Source organism: Muntiacus reevesi, chromosome 3 (assembly GCF_963930625.1).
Source record: "Muntiacus reevesi chromosome 3, mMunRee1.1, whole genome shotgun sequence".
Classification (NCBI taxonomy): domain Eukaryota; kingdom Metazoa; phylum Chordata; class Mammalia; order Artiodactyla; family Cervidae; genus Muntiacus; species Muntiacus reevesi.
The window spans coordinates 186,028,545-186,051,505 of NC_089251.1; the positions used below are offsets into that span (position 1 = coordinate 186,028,545).

At 40.4% G+C, this 22,961-nt stretch overlaps 1 non-coding gene across 1 annotated transcript; it reads left to right on the forward strand.

The window, feature by feature from the left end:
* The first annotated feature begins 22,176 nt into the window (after positions 1 to 22,176).
* On the forward strand, positions 22,177 to 22,247 carry TRNAG-CCC (transfer RNA glycine (anticodon CCC)). The gene has a single exon. It is a non-coding gene; the product is annotated as a tRNA-Gly (tRNA).
* Positions 22,248 to 22,961: the final 714 nt, after the last annotated feature.

Sequence of the window (22,961 nt, forward strand, 5' to 3'; positions counted from 1 at the left end):
TAGATAGCTGATCCTCGTTGCTCCAGAGCTGCCTGCTAATTCATTTTGCTAAGTCATTAAGAGATGCAGTTTGGGAAGAATGGAATGGAGGTGAGGCATTGAGAAATCCATAAAGCTTCTTCTCTCCAAAGGCCTGGTGGACTCTATTTATTGAGGTTTTAATAATTAAAGATTTTAATGAGGTTCTTTCTTGCCTTGTTCTGAAATTATTTTAATAGTAATTGTTTCCATCAGTTTCCCAACCAAAGAGTGGTCTCAATATTCCTCCTTGTTTCTGATTTTCTAAACACACACAAATTTAAGTTATCTTTGCTTTCATTACTTCCCACAGAGCAAGTTCAAGAGCTTGTATTCAAATATCTACCTTCAAAACCATTTCATTTTCATTCCATCTTTAATCTCATAATTTGAGGTCACTAACAGTATGCTACAAATACCCTGCAGAGTTTGATCCTTTCCTTTTCTCTTTTTTCTTGTGTTCTTGTTTTTTCTCATTTATTCTTAGACACACAGAATTGCAGTCAGGATATAGGACTTTGTAGATGTCCTATTGGTTTCTAAGAGAAAAAAAAAAATGAGTCATATCATTAATGCTGTTTCAAGTTCTCATAAGAGGCCACAACCTACTGACCAAGATGTCAATAATGTTTTAGCCCTGCCTGCAATTCTAGCTGCTGCCTTTCATTGCCTTAAAGCAAATCATTTGATCTTAGTATAACCTCAGTCTTGCCTTTTCAGTTGCTTTGATCCCAAATCTCACACTGTCGAATTCCTGGAGTCAGAAAATGCTAAGAATTAAATCCTCTTCTGATTTCTTTTACCCATATCCTAACAGAAACTTTAAAGTCTGAGAGCAGTTTTCATGCCTGGCCACTATAGATGTACCCTGCCCCATTTCTACTTTATTGTCAACTTTCCAGAAATACTGTTATTTGTAGTTTTTTGGGCTTTCCTCATAGTTCATTTGGTAAAGAATCTGCCTGCAATGCAGGAGACCTGGGTTCGATTCCTGAGTCGGGAAGATCCTCTGGAGAAGGAAACAGCAACCCACACCAGTATTCTTGCCTGGAGAGTCCTAAGGACAGAGGAGTCCATGGGGTTACAAGAGTCAGACACGACTTAGCCACCAAACCACCACCATAGTTTTTCAAATGTGCCTGGTGTTTCAGATCCCCTTACATTTCTCATAATAGTCCTTCTATTTAGATTTCCTCCCCTATCTTCTTCACCCAGATAATTGCTTCTCAAGCCTTAAGTATCATCTCAAGCATAAGTAAATCCTCACAGTTCTCAATACAAGGAAAAATAGATTTTTCTATTTCTTTCATTTTGTATCTATATGAGATGATGGATGGTCACTAAACTTAATATGTTATCATTTCATGATGCATGTAGATCAAATCATTATGCTGCATACTTTCAACTTATATAGTAAAAAAAAAAAAAAATGAAAGTGTTAGTCTCTCAGTTGTATCTGTTTGAAACCTTGTAGACTGTAACCCACAAACTCCTCTGTCCATAGAATTCTCCAGGAAATAATACTGGAGTGGGTAGCCATTCCCTCTCTCCAGGGTGTCTTTCCCAACCTAGGGACTGAACCCGGGTCTCCATTTACCATCTGAGCCACCAGGCAAGCCCCAACTTATATAGTACTGAACATCAATTATATCACAATAAAACTTGAATCAATTAATTAACTGAATCAGATGTGCTTTAAAAAAATATATGATATCTCTTCTGGATATTATTTATGTGGCCCTAACCCAGAGAACACCGATATATGTTTGGAAATTGTATGCACTAGCATCGTTCTCCTAGGATTTTTAAAGTCATAGAATCTTAAAATTAGAAAGAACCTCTGAATATCACACTCAATGCAGAAATCCCCTTTACAAAGTTTTGCTATTCATTATGTGAAGAAAGCTGAGCACAGAAGAATTGATACTTTTGAACTATGGTATTGGAGAAGACTCTTGAGAGTCCCTTGGACTGCAAGGAGATCCAACCAGTCCATCCTAAAGGAGATCAGTCCTGGGTGTTCATTGGAAGGACTGATGCTGAAGCTGAAACTCCAGTACTTTGGCCACCTCATGGGAAGAGTTGACTCATTGGAAAAGACCCTGATGCTAGGAGGGATTGGGGGCAGGAGGAGAAGGGGACAACAGAGGATGAGATGGCTGAATGGCATCACCGACTGGATGGACATGAGTTTGAGTAAACTCTGAGAGTTGGTGATGGACAGGGAGGCCTGGTGTGCTGCAATTCATGGGGTCGGAAAGAGTCAGACATGACTGAGCAACTGAACTGAACTGATCCATCTTATGATTTTATTTCTTTTTTATTCTCTTAACCATGGTTGAAGGAAAAGGATGATAGATAAAAAGTGATAGTTAGATAGACGTGTGCTTTCTATCCAAAGCCAACTGCCAATAAAAATTCTCTTTTTCAGAAACCTACTGAAATCAGGAATGAGCTCTTCAAGTCAGATATAGGGGAAGGGTCACCAGAATCTTTTACAATACCTAGATTTGGGCAAATCTTTTACCAAGGATATCCCAGAGAAGACTCCACAAAATTTCCAGGTATTCAAGAGTTTCATTATTAGCTCAGCTAAAGATAAGCTATTTAGAGAGCAGTTTTAGATTCTACTTATGGTGTTTTGGAGAAGGAAATGGCAACCCACTCCAGTATTCTTGCCTGGAAAATCGCACAGACAGAGTCCATGGGGTCACAAAGAGTTGGACATGACTGAGGGACTTTACTTACTTTACTTAAGGGGTTTAGCTAGAATTTTGATTTCTTAGGATTCTTTTGAATCTTTTCCCTTCCTGGGAAAGTTAACTGCCCAGGTTGTCATTTTCTTGTGTCCTGCATCACTTATAAAATTGATGTCTGTTCTTTTAGATTAGAACAAGTATAGTGGCCTCCAAGAAATAGTTTTCAGGTTTTTCGAGTTTTCCAATATCAGTATCTGTTGTATGTATGTACCTCTGTCACAGCTACCTTCACATAAACACATAGACATATGTGTTTATATAGACTCATACAGACTTTAGCCAGCCTTGATGGTCAGATTGAAGATTGATGATCACCTGTCCACATGCCTAGGGGAACCAGTTTGATGATCAAGGCCTTGGCTGGGAACCCTATGCATGAATTTTCCTTCATGAGCTGCTTGCCAGTTCTTTATGAGATTTAAGGGTCTCTGACCTTGTTCTATCTCTCTGCTGATTCCCACTACTGCTGAAATAGACAATGCCTACCTAACTTCACCAGCTTGTTTAGAGAGTCAAAAGAAAAACAATATTTTTGCAGAGTTAAAGTCCTGTGGAAGTGGAAAATTTTCATCTTCACTCTTCTATCCATACTGTGAGTTAACTGTTTAGGTTCCTTTGTATTATAAGTTGGTTGGTACAGGTGGAGTATGGCAGAGAAGGACAACGATAGGTGGGAGGAGGTGTCTAAAAAAGGAAAAGTGGACTAAACAGCGTTGGCTTGTTTCATGTACTGATTTAGACCTCTTCTTCATCAGAAACTCTTTATTGAATCCTGAATGTTTTTCTCTGAAAAGAAGATGAATTGTTAATAAACCAGGACAATAGGATGAAGAAACTTCTTACTCATGATTTAATGCTGTGGATTACTTCCTCTTCCCCTTTCCTGTCCTTTAAGAACCAGAGTTGCCCCCCTGGTAAATAATGAAGGTGGACTTGCTTCTGGGAAGATTCCCTGAGTGCCCACAGCATTCAGACTATAGTTAAGTACCACTATTTGTGGCCTGTGGCATTGTGCCCACTGTCATAACTAAAGCAACAAATATTTCCTGCTCCAGAAGTCACCAAGCATGCATGTGCCGCCCAAGGGTCATCCCGGAGGCTTTATGTCTCTTCTCTGACAGAGCTAGTGCTTCATCATTGAGCCAGGATGGCGGAGGCTTTGACTTTTTTTAAATTTTATTTGTAATGTTCCTTCTACGCTCCAGACTCACTGGAGACATCCTGACACTTAATGCTTTGTCCAGCACAATGTGATGCCCTTTACCTACTAAGAGTGAGTGAGCCTCATAAAGGTGCTGCCTTCCCCCGAGAACAAACAACGGAAATGCATCAGGAGAGCTCAGCTGCAGACAGAATGCACATCATGAAGCAGGAGCCACCATGGGATTCCTTAGATGAAAGCCAATTTCAATGAACATTGTGTTTCAAAGCCTGCTTCCTCTTGCTCCGTAAGAGCCGCAGAAGGAACATCCCACTTGCATCTGCTGACACAAAAGAATGCTGTGGCTGGGAGATCTTATCAAGCCTTCCTGTGCCACAGTAACAGAGCCCCACTTGTGTCTTATAAGAATCGCTCATTGTTTCATGGGGATGACTGGCTCCTTTGGGTGGGATCTGATGGCATCTCATGGAGTGGAGGTAGGTGGTGCTGGGAGGTCAGCCAGCCACATGACCCGGCTTGCTGGCTTCGGGGAAGTCAGAGAGGGGAGCAGACTTCACCCAGGTCTGTTGAATAGCTAAACACGTAAGGATAAACTATTAAAACAGGCCTATGGGCTTGCCAGGTAGCGCTAGTGATAAAGAACCCGCCTGTCAGTGCAGGAAACAAAAGAGATGCAGGTTAGATCCCTGGGCTGGAAAGATCCCCTGGTGGAGGGCAAGGCAACCCCCTCCAGTATTCTTGCCTGGAGAATTCTATGGACAGAAGAGCCTGGTGGGCTACAGTCCCCGGGGTCACAAAGAGTTGGACAGGACTGAAGCGACTTAGCACACAACACATACTGTTCACTTACTTCTCTCTTCAACTGTATAAGCTGAGAACAAAAATGAAAAGTGTTGGTCAGAGTTTTTCTGTTGGTATAAGCTGTTTTTTCTCTTTTAATCAATTCACCTAAAGCTGGGTGATTCTGATAAAACTGAAAAGAATAAAGGAAAAATTTTTTTTTGAAAACAGAAATGTATTGATTTAAAGCCATCTCTGGAGAATTTAGATGCTAATAAGTAAACATATTAGTGTTTATGACAGAAACTTCAAAAATAAATGCTTTTTTATGAAGATGAACTTCAGGTTTAAAGGCATCACCTTTACACTGAAGAAAGTAAGTTAATAATATTGGATTAATTAAATTTGGTCAATTCAAAATGATGTATCCTTCGCTTAGAAAGTTTGTGGCTTCCCAGTTTGGGTCTCTTCTAAGAGGGAAAATTGGTGGCTACCAGATTAGTTGTATGGAGAGTCGAGTTAGAATTTTCTTCTCTTTCCTCTTCTTCTTTCTAAATGCTTGCTGAGTAATTATTACACATAAGAAATACATAACTGGAAGTATGATAGGCTAGGGAAAAAGGATGACCATGTGTTTCCCAAAGGGACAATGCTTGAGATTAACAGTTTTAATCTCTCCTTCCTATATCTCCATGTGGTACTTTTTGAAATGCCCTTTGCTCTAAATGTACACATATTCAGTTGTTTCGACTACAAGAATTATTTTCCTCTTTCTCTGTATAAGATTCTGAAAATCAAAATATTACCAAAATACACCTCTGATATGAACATATTTTTATTGAAATTATCAAATGTTGTAAATAGATGGTTTTCTCTTGGTGCGTTGTGAACATCTTACAGAAAGGAGCTGGATAACATTCATCTTCCTGTCTCCACTGCCAAGCAAAATGTCTTGCACATATTCCGTTCAGTTCAGTCACTCAGTCGTGTCCAACTCTTTGCAACCCCATGGACTGCAGCACACCAAGCCTCCCTGTCCATCACCAACTCCTGGAGTTTATTCAAATTCATGTCCATCGAGTCGGTGATGCCATCTAACCACCTTTTCGTCTGTCATCCCCTTCTCCTCCCACCTTCAATCTTTTCCAGCACCAGGGTCTTTTCAAATGAGGCAGTTCTTTGCATCAGGTGGCCAAAGTATTGGAGTTTCAGCTTCAACATCAGTCCTTCCAATGAATATTCAGGACTGATTTCCTTTAGGATGGACAGGTTGGGTCTCCTTGCAATCCAAGGGACTCTCAAGAGACTTCTCCAACACCACAGTTCAAAAGCATCAATTCTTCAGCACTCAGCTTTCTTTATAGTCCAACTCTCACATTCTTACATGAGTACTGGAAAAACCATAGCCTTGACTATATGGACCTTTGTTGGCAAAGTAATGTCTCTGGTTTTTAATATGCTGTTGAAGTTGGTCATAAATTTTCTTCCAAGGAGCAAGCATCTTTTAATTTCGTGGCTGCAGTCACCATCTGCAGTGATTTTGGAGCCCCCCAAAAAAAGGCTTCTACTGTTTCCCCATCTATTTGCCTTGGAGTGATGGGACCAGATGCCATGATCTTAGTTTTCTGAATGTTGAGTTTTAAGCCAACTTTTTCACTCTCCTCTTTCACTTTCATCAAGAGGCTCTTTAGTTCTCCTTCACTTTTTGCCATAAAGGTGGTATCATCTGTATATCTGACATTATTGATACATATTGGTGTTAACTAAATATTTATTAGATGGATGAATACATGTATGGATGAATAGATGGATGGACGGATGGATGGTTGGATGGATGGATGAGTGGATGGCTGGCTATGATGTAGTGCCTAGAGTTTACACACGACGGTTCAACTTATATTGTCTAAATGGTTCTTGACATGACCACAACTAGGCCTTTCATCCTCTAAGACTTTATTATCCCACTACATTAGGTGCATATAATGAAGAGATTTTCAAGATCACATAGTTCAGTTCCTTCATTTGACTGTCGAGGAAATGGGACTCAGGGGGAGAATCTGATTTATTCATAGTACCCCAAATAATACATGCCAGATCTGGGTTAAAGTCCAGATCTCTTTCTTGTTAGTCAAATGTCCACTACACCGTGTTGCTTTCTATGACTCATCTTTGGAGGCTTTAAAGGGCCCTGTGGAGCAATCTGTCTCTGCTGGCTTGCCTGAGCAATGTGGGAGAAACCTGGCTAGAGGAGAACGGGGTAAAAGGGGCCACACTGGAGCTGCTGGATTCATATGCTGATCGTGCTGAAACAAGCAAGAACAAGAGTGACAGCCCTTTATTCTGGCTGATATTACTCTTCATTCCTCCCAGAAGGGGCCCCACTCATAAACCAGCGGGTGGTATCCAGTCCCTCCCTAGTCTCCTGGATAACCTTTGGCAATAGCGCAGACCAGCCCTATTCCACTGGCCAAGATTTCCATTTTATGCAGAGTCCAGCCTTTCAAAGCCCTTTCCAAAGAGCTTACACTTCTCCACTTAATGATGCGGTTGATGTAATGACGCTATCTCGAGGGCCTCCTACCATCAGGAAGTGCTCCCAAAATATCACGAATGATTGCCAGGACTCCTGTATCTCTGAATTATGACCAGTCAAACTGCATCTAAACGCTTGTGGTTAACCTATACTTAAACGACATGTTGTTATTTAAGAATTTAATCTTTTATTTTGTAACAAGCTCTAAGGGAAAAAGAATGTGAAAAAGAATACATGAATCACTCTGCTGTACACCTTAAATTAACACAGCATAAGTCAAATAAGTCAACTCTACTTCAATTTAAAAGGAAAAAGAAAATCTAACCTTTTAGATTCAACTGTTTTAGAATGAACACCTAAAAACGGAGATGAATCTCAAAATAATTATGCTGAGTGAAATAAGACAAACAGAAAAAGAATATACTGTATGATTTCATGTATATAAAACATTTATGTTTCTGCTTCAACCTGACTAACACAGTATTTTGGTTGAATTTTAAAAGGTTGCATTTTTTAAAAAGAAACACCTTAATTTTATTATGGCATAATTGACATACAATAAAATGTACATATTTAAATTGAACAATTTAGCAAGTTTTGACAAATGCATACATTCATGAAAGTATCATTATTTTCAAGAGAGTGAAAATAATTATCAGTCACAAAAAACTACTTCTTCCTCTTCCTAACCCTTCCCCAACCCTGCCACTCACTGCCCCTCCTCTCCCACCTCTCCAGGCAACCACTGACGTGCTTTCTCCTATTCTAGATTAGTTTGTTAGAGTTTTATTTTATTTACTTATTTTTTGGCCTAACCACACAGCTTGTGGGATCTTAGTTTCTCAACCAAGAATTTTGAACCCAGGCCCCATCACTGAGAGTGCAGGGTTTTAACCACTGGACAACCGAAGAATTCCCTCTAGTGCTTTATATACATGAGATCCTACAGTATATGCTCTTTCTGTTCTTCTTATTCCCCTCAGCATAATTATTTTGAGATTTATCTCTGTTGTTACGTATATAGTATAGTTGGGCTTCCCCGGTAGCACAGCAGTGAAGAATCCACCTGCAATGCAGGAGACACAGGTTCAATCCTTGGGTTGGGAAGATCCCCTGGAGGAAGTCATGGCAACCCACTCCAGTAATCTTGCCTGGAGAATCCCATAGACTGAGGAGTGTGGTGAGCTATATAGTCCATTGGGTCGCAAAGATTCGGACATGACTGAAGCGACTGAGCGCGCACACACATATAATATAATTATAGAGATCTGACCTTTTGGAACTGTTGTATATGGTTAATTCATGTCTGTAAAGTTGTTGTCTTCACATCTGATGTTGAAACTTGAAGTCCAAGGAAAGGCTATCAGGAAAGGAAGGTGGATGTAAAATGGGGAAGAGTCTATTTCAGGAGAAGATAGAACCCAGGTGCAAAGGCTGTAGTTCAAAGGAGATTGAGATTTGTATCAGTTCTTAATGCCTTTGACCCTGATTACACAGATTTCCTGCAGAAGCAGGACACTCATCACAGAGCTAAACACACATACCTGGCCCAGGAGTTGGAGAAACTGGAGGAAGGGCCGGACACAGAGGAGTTACAGGCCCAGCTGCTGCCTCCTGCAGGAGGTGAGACAGCTGTGAAGAAACAAGCTATGTACAAACTATGAAATGGCTGCAATTTCACACCGCCTCCAAATTTTGCACAAGAATGTCTTTCTGCCCACTCTAACACACAGGAGAGAGATTCTGGGAAATACAGTTCGGCGTCCTCAAGTTTACTCACTGTCAGAGTTACTCTTTGACAACTTGGCACTCAAACACATTATTAAAATCACACTTAATCTCCAAATAAAGATAATAACACAGTCATGTCTCCACGTAAGGCAATGCACCTATCCCAAGAGCAACCCAAACACTAATCTTTGCCCTGAAGAGGATCCAAAGTCTTTTTTTTTTTCTTCACTTTGGGTGATGTTTGATTTTAGTGTGCACCTTGCTAGTTCACACTTCTCCTTTGCTATCTTTTACTATTTATATACTGAGATATTAAGTCATCTACTATTAACACATCTTATGTTAGCTAAGAAAATGAGAATGAGACATAGGACAAATGCAAAAATAATTGGGTGAATATATATATGTATAAGCATAATGTATATAAACAATATATAACTATACATTTATTGCTGTCATTCAGTCTCTACGTCATGTTGACTCTTTTGTGACCTCATGGACTGTAGCCCACCAAGCTTCTCTGTCCATGGGATTTCCCAGGCAAGAATACTTGAGTGGGTTACCATTTCCTTCTCCAGGGGATATTCTTGACTCAGGGATTGAGCCCATGTCTCCTGCATTGCAGGTGAATTCTTTTAACGCTGAGCCACGAGGGAAGCCCACACATATATATACATAGTCATATCACAGTGTTGCATTTAATGGGGTTACAGAGAGTTGGACACAACTTAGTGACTGAACAAAACCAACATATCACAGTAAGAAAGAAATACTCATAACTATTACAGTATTTATATCTGCATCTGGTTGTGTGGTCATAACTGATATTTATAACTACTTCCTTCCACTTCCCATTCCACATTCCCTTCATCTTCAGCAAATACTTCAGCTGGTTGTGGATCCTTGCCTGGTGGGGTGAACCAAATCTTCATTCCTGAATGGTCTGGGTCATTAGCAGTCTTAACAGTTGAATTGATGTAGCTTTATCAGAGGATATGGGAATATTGAGATGCAACCTAGAGGATCTTTAACACTGGAGACATTTTCTCTAACCTCTTTTTGCAGAATCAGCCCAGGTTCAGTCACTCCCTTCTTTCACTGTTGATACAATGGCATGAATCAAGGGGCACCCAGTTCAACAGAGTCATCCTTGGGTGCCCTGTTGGAAGCACTTATCTCTTGGGAACTAAGACCTCTGGATCAGCAGTGCCTAACATCATAGGGACAGGAGGCAAAAGTTAGTAGATCACCAGGGATAGTACTGAGAGGAACCTTTCCCATCACCACCCCTTACTCCCCGACCTATGAATCCTGGGTGTGGGAGAAACAAAAATAAGCATTGGATGATGATTTGGAGCATGTTTGATGCTGGACATCTCACCATAACTGAGTCTTCAAAAGGCCGTTCTATCATTTTGTCAAGCCTGATTCTTCAGGGTGATGGGGAACATGACAAGACCAGGGAGCTGCATGAGGCAATTGCTGTACCTCATTGGCTATGAAATAATTTTTTTTGGTCAGAAATGATGGTTTGTGGAATATCATGATAGTGAATAAATCATTCTGTGCATGGTTTTGGTGGTGGCTTGGGCAGAAGCATTGTGGGCAGGGAAGGCAAATCTACATCTAGAGTAGATGTCTGTTCCAGTAAGAACAAAACACTGTCCTTTCCAGGAGAGAAGATCTAATCTAATGTAATCAACGTGCCAGTAAGTGGCTAGTTATTATCTGGGAATTGTGCCATGTCAGTGGCTTACTGTTGACCTCTGCTATTAACATATCGGGCTCTCGCAGCAGCCATAGCCAGGAGGTCCCTGGTAAGCAGATGACTATGAGCCCGTGCAAAACTTTCATCTCAGCTGCCATGGTCACTTTATTCATGAGCCAACTGAGCAATGACAAAGTTTCTGGAGAAGTAGGCTGACTGAGGCCCACAGAATGGCTCATCTTCTCCATCTGATTATTAAAATACTCCTCTGCTGAATTCACCCTTCGGTGAGCATTCACATAGAAACAAATATATTCACATGCCTTGCCCATTTGGAAAGCTCTGCCAACCTGCTTTTCCTCCTGATCCCTTTGACACCAATTTTTCAATCATGTCCCTTCCAAATCTCTTGATGTTCAGCCAAGTATTAGCCATGGCCCATAAACTAGTGTAGACCTGTACTTCTGGACATCTCTCCTTACAAACAAAGTGGACAAGCAGGGGCAGTGCTCAATATTCTGGCACTGGGAAGATTTCCCTTCACCCCTGGTCTTCAGGGTAAGGCTGTTAAGCTTCAACAGTCCATTTTGTTTTTAGCTGACCACTTTTGCATGCCAACTGCCTATTGTGCAGAATCATGTGCGAAACAGGCCTAAGCATTTTCTTCCTCCAATGCAGAGAGCTCCCCAGGAAGCCATAGGTACAGATTAAGAGAAAGAAGACAGTACCTCGAGGGTAGAGGCTCTGGATACACTGGCCACTTGCTCGTCTAGCATACTTGTGCCTTCATGTTCTCTCAAGCCCAATTTTGCATATAGTACTCTCACGTGAGAATAAAATACTTCAGCGCATGTTTAACTTTATGGCTCAGTGGGTCAGACGATACCTAGCTCAGGTCACCTGGTACATTAGTAACCCATGACCAAGCAGTCAATGTCTACCAAGACTCGGTAGTACAATATAAGCTGTTTCTTAAAAGAATAGTTATCCACAGAGGATGACAGGGCTTTATTCTAAAATCCTAAGGATTCACATTGTGATCCATCTATAGGAACTTGAAAGTGAAAATGAAAGTGAAGTCGCTCAGTCGTGTCCGACTCTTTGTGACCCTTTGGACTGTAGCCTACTAGGCTCCTCCGTCCATGGGATTCTCCAGGCAAGAATACTGGAGTGGGTTGCCATTTCCTTCTCCAGGGGATCTTCCCAACTCAGGGATCGAACCCGGGTCTCCTGCACTGCAGGGAGACGCTTTAACTTCTGAGCCACCAGGGAAGCCCCATAGGAACCTGAGGAACCTGAAAGAGGCTCTAAATATTATAGCAATCGTGTAAGTCAATGACATTTCAAGCACCAGTGGATCTCCTGGATTATGGTCCAAATGTAACCAAGCAGGACCCTGTGGGCCTTCCTGGGACGGAGCCGTATCCCATACACTCCCCTGTAACTCCTCTCTGAAGGACCCAGATAATAGTATTTGATGCACACTTTCTGAGTTATTTTACAGACGCAAAAGTGTGTGCTAGTCTTTCGGTCATGACTGTCTCTTTGTGACCCCCTGGACTGTCGCCCGCCAGGCTCCTCTGTCCATGGGATTCTCCAGACAAGAATACTGGAGTGGGTTGTCATTCCCTTCTCCAGGGGATCTTCCCAACAACCCAGGGATTGAACCTGGGTCTCCCACATTGCAGGCAGATTCTTTACCAGCTGAGCCACCAGGGAAACCACCACCGAATGGGAGACATTAAGTACTTGATGATCGTAAACCCCTAGACTTCCTGGTGCCTGACAATTAATAATGCTAATCCCTGTGACTTTGCCTTGTTACCTCAGCATTAGCTAATCAGAGAATCGTGCACAAGTTGATCACACAGCCTGTGACCCCCCCCCCCACCTTGCCTTTAAAAATACTTTGCCAAAATGTTTCAGGGTGTTGGGGGGTGGTGGGGGGGGTCATGAGTCACTCATTCTCCTTGCCTGGCCCTGAAATCAATCCTCTGCTCAAAAGTCTGACGTTTTGGTTTATTGGCCTCACTGTGCATTGGGTACACGGACTTGCGTTCGGTCACCCAAGCAGCAGTGGCAGGTTAGGATTCCTACAGAGCTTGCTCTTGTTCTGGGCCCCTGCTCACAGCTTGTAGCTTTTTAGGTTACTCAGTAAAGACGTTTAAAGGTGTCCTTAACATGTCACAGACTGGACCCCGAGATATTTCACTGATGTTGCAGGTCCTTGATTTTTCATGGGGTTTATTCCCCACCCTCTGACAGGTGAATGTCTTATCACTGTGTCTAGAGCAGTTGCTCCTTTCTGTTCACCTAATGCGCCAATCAGAGAATCTGGAGGATCTGGGGATGAAGAGGCAGTTGTGAGGCCGGCCACTGTCTCACACCAGTGAGATGTGCCAGCAGGTACGCAACAGAGTGAATGAGCAACAATACAGGTGCTGCTTCCCATCCTCCCTCCACGTCTCCCGTGAGCATCTTTCTTAGAGCCCATTTGCACCTGAAACATACAAGAACAGAAGTTCCGGGAAATGTAGCTTATCCTCACCATGTTCACAAATTACAAATCTATCACATATACAATTTATAATAGATTATTATAAGGTGGAGAATTGAAATAAAAAAAAAGAAACAAAACAGTAAATACTTATCCTGGCATGATCTTCTTTCTTGAGGAATCCATATGACAAAATAATCTCTCTTACCTACATGGCCTTGATTCTACAGACTATGTGTGCTGTGTTCTTACCCTGGGGAGATTCTCAAAAAAGAACTATTTCCAGAAACATATATTACTTTTTAATAAATAAATGCTTAACAATGTGAAAATAGATTCACAGTTTGAGTGTACTTATCAATTGCTTTTCCAGAGAGGCTGAAGCTTGTTTTTTTTTTTTAATGTTTAATCTTCAAAGAATAAGAATTTGCTTTTAAGTTAAAAAGTGTGCTGCAGGCCAGCAGCAGGAAGATATATGTCTGCATTGTGGGGAAGAGAAAGTCTCAGAATTTGCTCTCCAGGCTGCCTGGAATGCGGCTCATCATGGTGCTGGAGAAGGCCAGTGTGGCTTCAGAATGGACTGTCTGTGCATCTTGGCATGTGGAATCTTCCTTTTGTTTCTGAAGTCTATTGTCTAAGAGAGAGCTGACATTAACTTTTGTCTCTTACTTTATGAATCTACAGCTTCCTCTTAGAAAGTGGTTAAGATGACTGCAAGGAAGGCGTACGTATGTGGGAGAGAGGGACAGGCCCTTTAGTGACTTAAAGGACAGAATTCTCAGCCGAGAGCAGCAAAAGGAAGAGAGCGTTCAAACGAGACCAAGGGGGAGGTGGTTTTCAAGTCAACCTTTTCTTATCTCAAGCCACTCATGACTTCCTGCTGAAGACAATTGTCCACCCACCGGTGCTGGAGTTTCTAACTATTCCCATCATGCAGTGACGATTGTCAACACCTGCCTTAGGCACAGGACTTGGGAAAAACCACAAGTGGGCGAGAGACGTAAGTGCACAACCAACGTGACCATTTTAATGACAGAACTGGTCACCTCAGATAATCTGCTGAATTAAAGCGTTAAAAGAAGAAGTCACATAGTGTCTTTGACTTTGTATTGGCTAAATAATCATTTAATAAATATAATTGGATGGTTGCCTAAGTAAAGAAAAGAGTCACATCTGCTCTTCATACAAACATTTGCAAGTATTTGACCTTATCCCCAAATAACTCTGATTTCTTTTTTCCCCCCACCATTTTGGTTCTTGAAGTTTTAAAATCCCAAATAAAGTTGATCCTTAGGATTTGAGCATATGGGGCTCACAATAGAGACCCTGAACCACTGGACAAAGGAGCGAGGGACATAGAACAGAATGGAAAGAATTAATGAAATTTTCTACCCATGAACTGGACACACCCTCATGCAAACAAGACTTTTAGGCTAAGGCTATATTTTATAATAATGTGATAAAACACTTGATAAGCCCACAGAGGATAAGCAGTAGTTGGTTTTTTTTTTTTTTTCCAATTCTCTGAAATCCAGTACCACATGCTGAGCAGCTGGACGGAAAAGCCATTTGTCATCTGTGTTTCCAAATGTCTATTTCCTTTCTGGAGCCCCAGCAGTTGGAGGTGCTGTCAAAGGTGAGAGGCCGTCGTGTCAGTGGCCCTGATCTCGCATCCACCCTTGCCCTGCCTCACTGCGTCCATCTCCACCGCTTGCTAGCCAGCTCTGGCAGGAGGTACTGGGCTGGGAGGTCACAGGAGGAGCTGTCAGGCATGTTTCTTTCCAGCTCTGCAGATGGCTCTTCATCACTCAGGAAAAGGCAGAGAGTCAGAGACGAGCTTCTTGGGTGCTTTCTCCCTTTGTAGGCCTCTCCCAGTGCTCTGGAAGAGGGGCCAAGTAACCCAGTGCCTTGAAAAGTTGTCTCAGTCCTCGATACCTGGCTTTTTTCCCTCAACACCTCTATGAAACACTGTTCTTATAATCACAATGAGAAGATAAAATCGCTTAAGCTCTGTTCTTAATAGTAAGCCCTCAAATAATGGCAAAGGTGGTCTTACAACTATGGCTATGGCTGATTTAGTGGAAAAGAATCCTCCTGCCAGTGCAGGAGACGCAAGCTCGATTCCTGGGTCAAGAAGATCCCCCCGAGGAGGAAATGGCAACCCTCTCCAGTATTCTTGCCTGGGAAATCCCATGGACAGAGGAGCCTGGTGGGCTACAGTCCATGGGGTCACAAAAGAGTTGAACATGACTTCACAACTAAACAATAAGAACAGCGTGGATTAACAGACTTTTTCTTTAAAAAGAAGTGATCCATCTTCTACATTTTCATTTGTATTTGACTTTCGACTGCCAGACCCAGGAACACTCTGAAGCTTCCTTGTGGTTTGTCATATGTTATATGTTACTTTGATGCTTTGCAGGTTTCAAAGAGCCTTTACACAAAAAATGACCTCATTGCGTCCTCAGATAATCCTGGGAGGTGGGTAGGGTTGATGGCTATTCTATCACCACCTCTCACAACGGGAAAAAAAATGTAAATAAGTTATGTAACCTGACCAAGGTCACTCTGCACTTCAGTGGTGGAACCAGATTTCAACAGAGGCATCTCTCTGGAAGCTTTCTTTCTTTTAATCTATTTCATCACAACAAGCCACCTCTGTGAAGGAAAGGTGCATACATCCTTCTAATTCAACATTCAAGTTAATAAATGGCTGCAAAATTATAGCTACAGTAGCTATGCTTGTTAGGTGACAACTTTTTCCATATTTCTGTTTTCTTCTTTCCCTACCACTATTATCATTTTCCTCCCTACCCAACATCCCCTATTTAACAGTTTTGAAAGTAATAGTATCACTTTCTATCTCTCACCTGCTTCTCTCTCTCTTTTTTCCTCCCTATTTCTCTCTCTCCTTTTTTTTTTTTCTCTCTCTCTCTCCCTCTTTCCCTCTCTCTCTTTTTCTGTTTTGTTTTTGCTCACTGATTGGGTACTGAAAGTAACATGTGACTGGGATTTAAGAGAATCAAGCTTGAGATATTTGTTTCACATAACTTCTCTGGCCCTCAGTTGCTTTACTTGCAAAATTGTTTTTCCTGAAATAATGACTTTTCCACAGGAGTGAAGAACAGGAAAGCAAAAAAATGACTTTTGTGTTTATCAAAAAATATCTATGGTTAAAAAATGCTGAGAGCTACTTTGCAGGTTTTCTTATTTTAAATTACAGATAAAGGGTTCAAACTTACAACTTCTGTCTGTAAGTCAAATATTCAGTGACTTTATTTTACAGAAACTTCCACTAGCCTCATCAATAAGCCATTTTAAACATGAAATGCCAAGACAGATTATGCAATTTTTAGAAAAGAAGTCAGAGTTGCCTCCCCACTATTGTTAATATCTGATCATTTCTCATGGTGATGGCATTTTAAAAATGCAAATTAACAGCCAACAAAACAACAAAGGAAAGAAGAATGAGATGGTTCTTCATTCCAGTGCTCTATATTTCTGGTTCTGTTTGTTATGCGAAGTGATGGCAGGTGATGGGGCTGATTAAGTACAGACTGAAATGAGCTGTATTTAGATACTGTCTACAAAGGTTTTTCCTAGGAGGAAGTCCTTATTTAACTTAACCCCATGGTTCTGTAGACTTGTGTGCTCTGAACACAGCTGCATAATTAGTAATCATCATTAATCATTTCTACTTCTGTACTTCTATCACCAACAAAATTATAGCAACCTATATTTTTAGTAAACTCTAATTGCAAGTTTAATTTAATATTTATTTATCACTTTAAGAAGCGGTTTGCTGAACTGATTATACAAATCAAAAGTGATGTTTCTGAAGATAGAAATAAAACTTCCCATCAGGAATAAATAGATTTTTCAAAAGAACAGTGTCTGCCTCTTGGCAAAAGGAAAAAAGAAAAAAAAAAAAAAAAAAAAAGTGCCAGAAAATCAGGCTTTCAGGCCTTTTCTACCTTTAATGTGAAAATGAGTATTCATGTGGGATGGCTTTAGACTACCTATTGGAAAATGCATATCAAGTAACAGATGTATAATTTATGGAACTGATTGCTTTAAGCAAAGAAGCTTAAAAATGAGTTTTTGCAAGCAACTCAAGTTGTTCTCATGAGGCAAATGTATGCTAATTACTCAGAAGTGAAACCTGCCCATGAAACATACACAAAAAAGGAAAAGAAACTTGAAGAAATGTTTAAGCAAATGTTCCATGACTCTCAGAAGGATTTTCTAGTCTCCTTCTATGGGCAGAGGTCAGGTGGCTGTTTATACTCTTGAAAACTCCATTAGATAGTGAGCCTTGAACAGATGAGGTTCTCTCAAGGAACTGTACATGGACATTCCCCAGGTGCTGATTCAGGATTTCCAAGCTTTCAGGGTGGATGGATTAATGGATGTAGCAACTAGAGCTAAGAAGCGTTCTTTTAGCCAGACTCAAGATGTAAAGCAGACAAGGGCCTATTTCATTTACAAAATTGAACCATTCAAAGACTCAAGGACACAAGTCCAACAATGTAGATGACCAACATAAAATTATCACTGTCAGACTTGCATTATAACTAGAAGCGCTGGATTTTAAAAGCCAAGTCATGTGTTGCCAATGGCCTGAGGTCTGCAAAAAAAAAAAAAAATTCTCCCACAAAGGCCCATACAAAAAATGTTTTGAAGTGAAATCTGAGACCTAGTAGCACAAAAGTGCCTTGAAGGTCCTTAACTGGCATGGGGAGGACTAGGGGACAGGGGCAGTCTCTAAGTAGACAGAGCTCTTCAATCACATGCAGGAACTGGCCCCTTGAAAAAACAAACCACCAAAAAGAATACAGATAAATGTCATAGCAAATCAAATTAAACATCACTAGCATCTTATTTCCTGGTTTTGGTTTTCTTTTGTTCTGTTTTGTTACTATTCATTTTAATGCCTTCTTTGGAAAAGATCGGTTTTCTCTAATTTAAAAAGAAAAAGGGATGGCCATTTAGAGTAGAATGGATAATATACAGTAGCATCTTACGTAAACAAATTATCTACTAGCTACAAGCAGCAGCAATTTGCATGAATTTTAAAAATGAAAAATTGAGGAAAAAATGTCACAGAAGTTAAAAAAATAGGTAAAATTAAATAATGTATTTATAGAGATACATATATAGATGGTAAAATTATGAAGAATAGTAATACAATTGGTAACATAAAATGCAGAATTATTGTTTCATGGAAGGGGCAATAGAGAGAGGGAGATGTGATCAAGAGACCCTATATAGGTGGAGGGATCACAAATATAGATAATATTTTATTACTATTTATGTTGGTGATGCATGCCTGAGTGTTCATTTTATTACTATTCTTTAAACTGAGCATAAATATTATCATATACTCCTATAAATGCATAATTGACAATTTTGATTTTTTCAAAAGAGATGGGTCAATTTTTCACAATTTCTTTTTTTTTTCTTGAAATCCTAACACTCCTATCTTCTGAAGGTAACCTTCACCCAGGGAAATCTGTGAAGAAACTCAAGACACAGTGTTTACAGACTCATAGACAATGTAGCCATAGAGTAAAAATAAACAAATTAAAAATCAGAAGAAAAAAATCCCTGGTTGGTTGAATTTTAGAAGTTGGCCTCCATATATACTTTCTGCCTCGGTCTGACACTCAAGACCTTTACTAACCTTCTAAAGAGTATTTCCTAGAAAATCCCTACCTGTGAAGCCTCTTTCCTTGTTAAGTATGATTCCCTGGGGAAGACTTCACCATTCCCTGGCAAAGCATAAAGCCGTTTTCCACCCTTGTGCTTTGATTATCTCAAGCCAGTTACCTGTATTTCCCATCCTCTTGATGACTGATCATCATAGTTTGACCTCTTCTGGGAAACCACCGTGATAACCTCATAACCTCAGGCTTCAGCGCTCTGGCCTTCTCCTGAACTCTTGAACAGCTGCCTATGTAGTTAATCTTTGGGCTTTGTAAGACCAGAATTTTCACCAACCAGATTTATCTTTGTCCATGGCACAGAGCTGGACTGCATTTCTTGTCCTCCCTTGCAGCTAGCTGCAGCCATGTGATTGAGTTCTGCCCAAAGCAGTACAGATACCAGATGCATCATTCTTCTCCAGCCCTGTTCTAACACCTCCCACAAAATCCCCCACGCCCTCTTTCTCCTCATCTGTGGTTGTGCAGGAACCCAGTGAAGCACTTTAAAGTTCTAGGGATCTGCAGACAGTATCAGGGGTCAGCAAACTTTTTCTCTGAAGGTCAGATAATAAGTACATTAGGGTTTTGAAGATACATAATGTAAAAGCCTTTCTTAGCTTCTAGAATTAGGTTGAATTTGAGTTGGGGGCTGTAGTTTGTCGATCCCATCACAGATGAAAAGATCTTAGATTTCAGAATGTCTATGTAAAGCACAGCCCTCTTTCTCCCTGCTCCCACTTCTCTCATGTCTGCAACTGACCTACTTGGACTATGAAGGGAATGATACTTTTTACTGTGTTTCATTTTCTCTGAACTATAGCAATGAGACTTTCTGTGGTCAGATGCAACAAAGAGATAACTATTGGGGGAATTTGGATGAAGTAGAGTTCCAGTTTCAAGAAGTTGGAGTCCAGGCACCCCAATTAGTCTTCTTTGCTAAAATGTTGATTCTAGAAATATCTAGTTTGTTACTCACTTTTTTCTAGTTCTTGTCTAGGAAACCATTGTTATCAAACCAATCTGCCTAGGCCAGAACAGCCTGCTTTAAAATCATAGCTTTAAAATCCAGCAGAAGAAATCTCAAGTTGGAGGAGAATCAAGAGGAGAATGTGGAAGAGTAAACAAAGAAAGAAGATGTGTGCTTCACTATGGAAATTGAATCTGCAAAGCATATGGAAACCTCAGGTGCATCTGACTCATAATATTAATGTTTCCCCTGAGATCTACAATCTTCCTCCCTCTTTTCTCTACTTTTCTGAAATAACCCATATCTGTGAAGCTTCTTCAGTTTTCATTTTCTCAGTCCCTGCTGATACACAGAATTCACCAGTGTCTACATGCCCGGGCAGTCTTTGGTAGTAAGTCAGAGTGAGGTGATGAAAGATTTGGAACAAAAACTCCCCACTGCAGCCTGGTTCACTCAAACAGCCTGCCAAGATGGTGTGGTTCTCAAGTGAAGAAAGTGCTCCTTCACCTGTACCAGCAAGTTGTTCTCTGTAAGACAGCAAATTGCATTTGTTTTGACCTTGAGTAAGTTGCTATTTCCCTAGGCTGACGTTTGTTCTGTTCCTTGAAGCTGCAAACCACTTCAAGGGCATGTTTTTCTTTCTACACATGCTGTCTTCACTTACTTACTGATGTGAAAAACTTGAGAGGCACAAAAGGAACACGAATACAAGCAAAAAGCCAAGAGCCTCATTGGCACTTGCACTTGCATTGCACTTCCAGAACCAAAGGAAGGAGGAATCTTTTTGATTGTGATGTGAAAAGTAGAAAGTGATAACTTCCTATATTTGACTTAGTCAAAGGAAGTTCAAAGGCTTCTTTATATTCTGGATTCCCACCTTCCTATCTCTCAAATTAGATTTATACACACATATTTTCACTAGAGCAGGCTACAGAGTAGATCTTAATTCTCAGCAGCTACTAACAATGGACTCTGAACAGTTATTTATATGTGAATTTTGAATCTACCAGCCTCCATTCATTATTTGATGAGCTATTAATAGTACTAATAAAATATTCATAGCTCATTTGTTGCCTCTCACAGGGTTCCAGAATTTCACTCAGACCTCTGAAAATCATCACTGTGGACTTTAAGAAGCAACAGGAAACCCAGCTGAATAAAAACTGACTTTCTTTCTGGCTGTCCCAGTAGGTCATGTTTAGTAGCTGCAGTGTTCATGGTGCCTGTCCCCTGGGTTTGGACACCAGATACTGCATACCTGAGTCTAACGCATTCAGGAACTGTAGGTGAAGGTGATATGGAATGAGGAGAGAGATAACTGACTTTTGCATCCCATCAAAGGTGAATGCTGGGCTCCTTTGTTTAGACTAGTCTAGAAAAACCCAAAGGGATAGAGTAGAATTGACCTTGTGTTGAAACTCCTAATATTGTTCTTCTAATGCAATAAAAAAGAGCAGCTCTCCTATAAATTTCTTGACATGTTTATTTCACAGGAAGGGTGTCACTAATTCAATTAATTTTTAAGGACTTATTAAATATCTTCCCCCCCCCCAAAAAAAAAAAAATGAAAAGATGAGCAACTTTAAATTTTGAGTATCTTAAGAGTGCCATGGGCCCTTGTGAAATTCTGTTTGAGAAAATTCAAGGAAAGTTATTGTAAAGCAATCATATTCTTAGAAAGCTTCTTATTTAAGACTCCATTGGGTCAATTCTGAGGTTATTCTGGGAGTTAGATGCATTTGTTCTCTCTCTGAATCACAGTTTCTGACATGTTATTTTACAAGTTCTTGGTCTTTTTCTAAAAACTGACAGGCTTATGAAGAAGTTAATAATTAAGTGAGTAAAATATGCTTATGTCTGCAAACAACAGAGATCAAAAAAGGTGCCCCATTTTTACTGTGAATCTTCCTAACAATATTAAATATGCAAACCCAAATTTGACTTAGAAAACATGCAAAAGATTTTAGCCTTTAAATCTTCTCTGCAGGTTTCCCTTATCATAAAATGTTTTCAATCTTGCTTGAGGTGAAACAATTTAGAGCCCAGCTTCAGACCACTGTGTCTTATATTACAGAATTTAAAAAGGGAAGAACGTTCTTAGAAAAGTGTGGCCTATGTCAAAAGTAGCTGTATTACACTAAAATGACTATTTCTACATTATTTCCAACCAATGGAAAGATACATTTGATCATGATTTTCTTATAAATGATAACTAACATATTTTGTGAATGCATTGGTGCAAATCAGATTTGATATCACCATATAAGATACTTTTGACATAGGCCACACTTTCTTAAGAACAGTCCTCCAATAGGGGCATTAGTGGTTCAGTGGTAGAATTCCTGCCTCCCATGTGGGAGATCTGGGTTCAATTCCCAGTCAATGCATCATGCTCTTGTTTGTTTTGGGGCTTCCCTGGTTGTTCAGATGATAAAGAGTCTGCCTGCAGGACAGGAGATCTGGGTTCGATACCTGAGTAGGGAAAATCCACTAGAGAAGGAAATGTCAATCCACTCCAGTATTTTTGCCTGGAGAATCCTATAGACGGAGAAGCCTCGCAGACTACAGTCCATGGGGTCACAAAGAGTCGGACACAACTGAGCGACTTCACTCTCTCTCTCCAAGGTGATAAGAGTAAGACTTTTCAGGTCCCAAATGATTTCTCTATTTTCTATAGTTATTTGCAATAATATTTCAGCTATATTTGAGATGTAGCTGTCAAACTATAAAAATAGCCTCGTAGTCCACAAAACAATATGCTGTCTTCAAATTAAAGATGAATACCCTATTTTAGAACACAAAAATTTCCATTTGTTGGGTTGCTATTCCATTCATCCAAAATGTCACAGAAAATTACCTACTAGAAGCTGAAATTCAGGTAAATAATTTGTGAAGCAATACATAAATTCATGAAAAGAAAGGAAATCCTTTGTGCTGACAGACTTTGCAGGGAGCAGTAGTAGAAGGACTGGCTCTTCCTCCCCTGAGATCCTTGGTTTCCTTTGCCTAGAATCCTCTTTCTCCATATTTACATGGCTGCCTCCATGAGTTGGTTAAATAGCATTGTCAACTCAAAAGACATGAATTTGCGCAAACTCTGG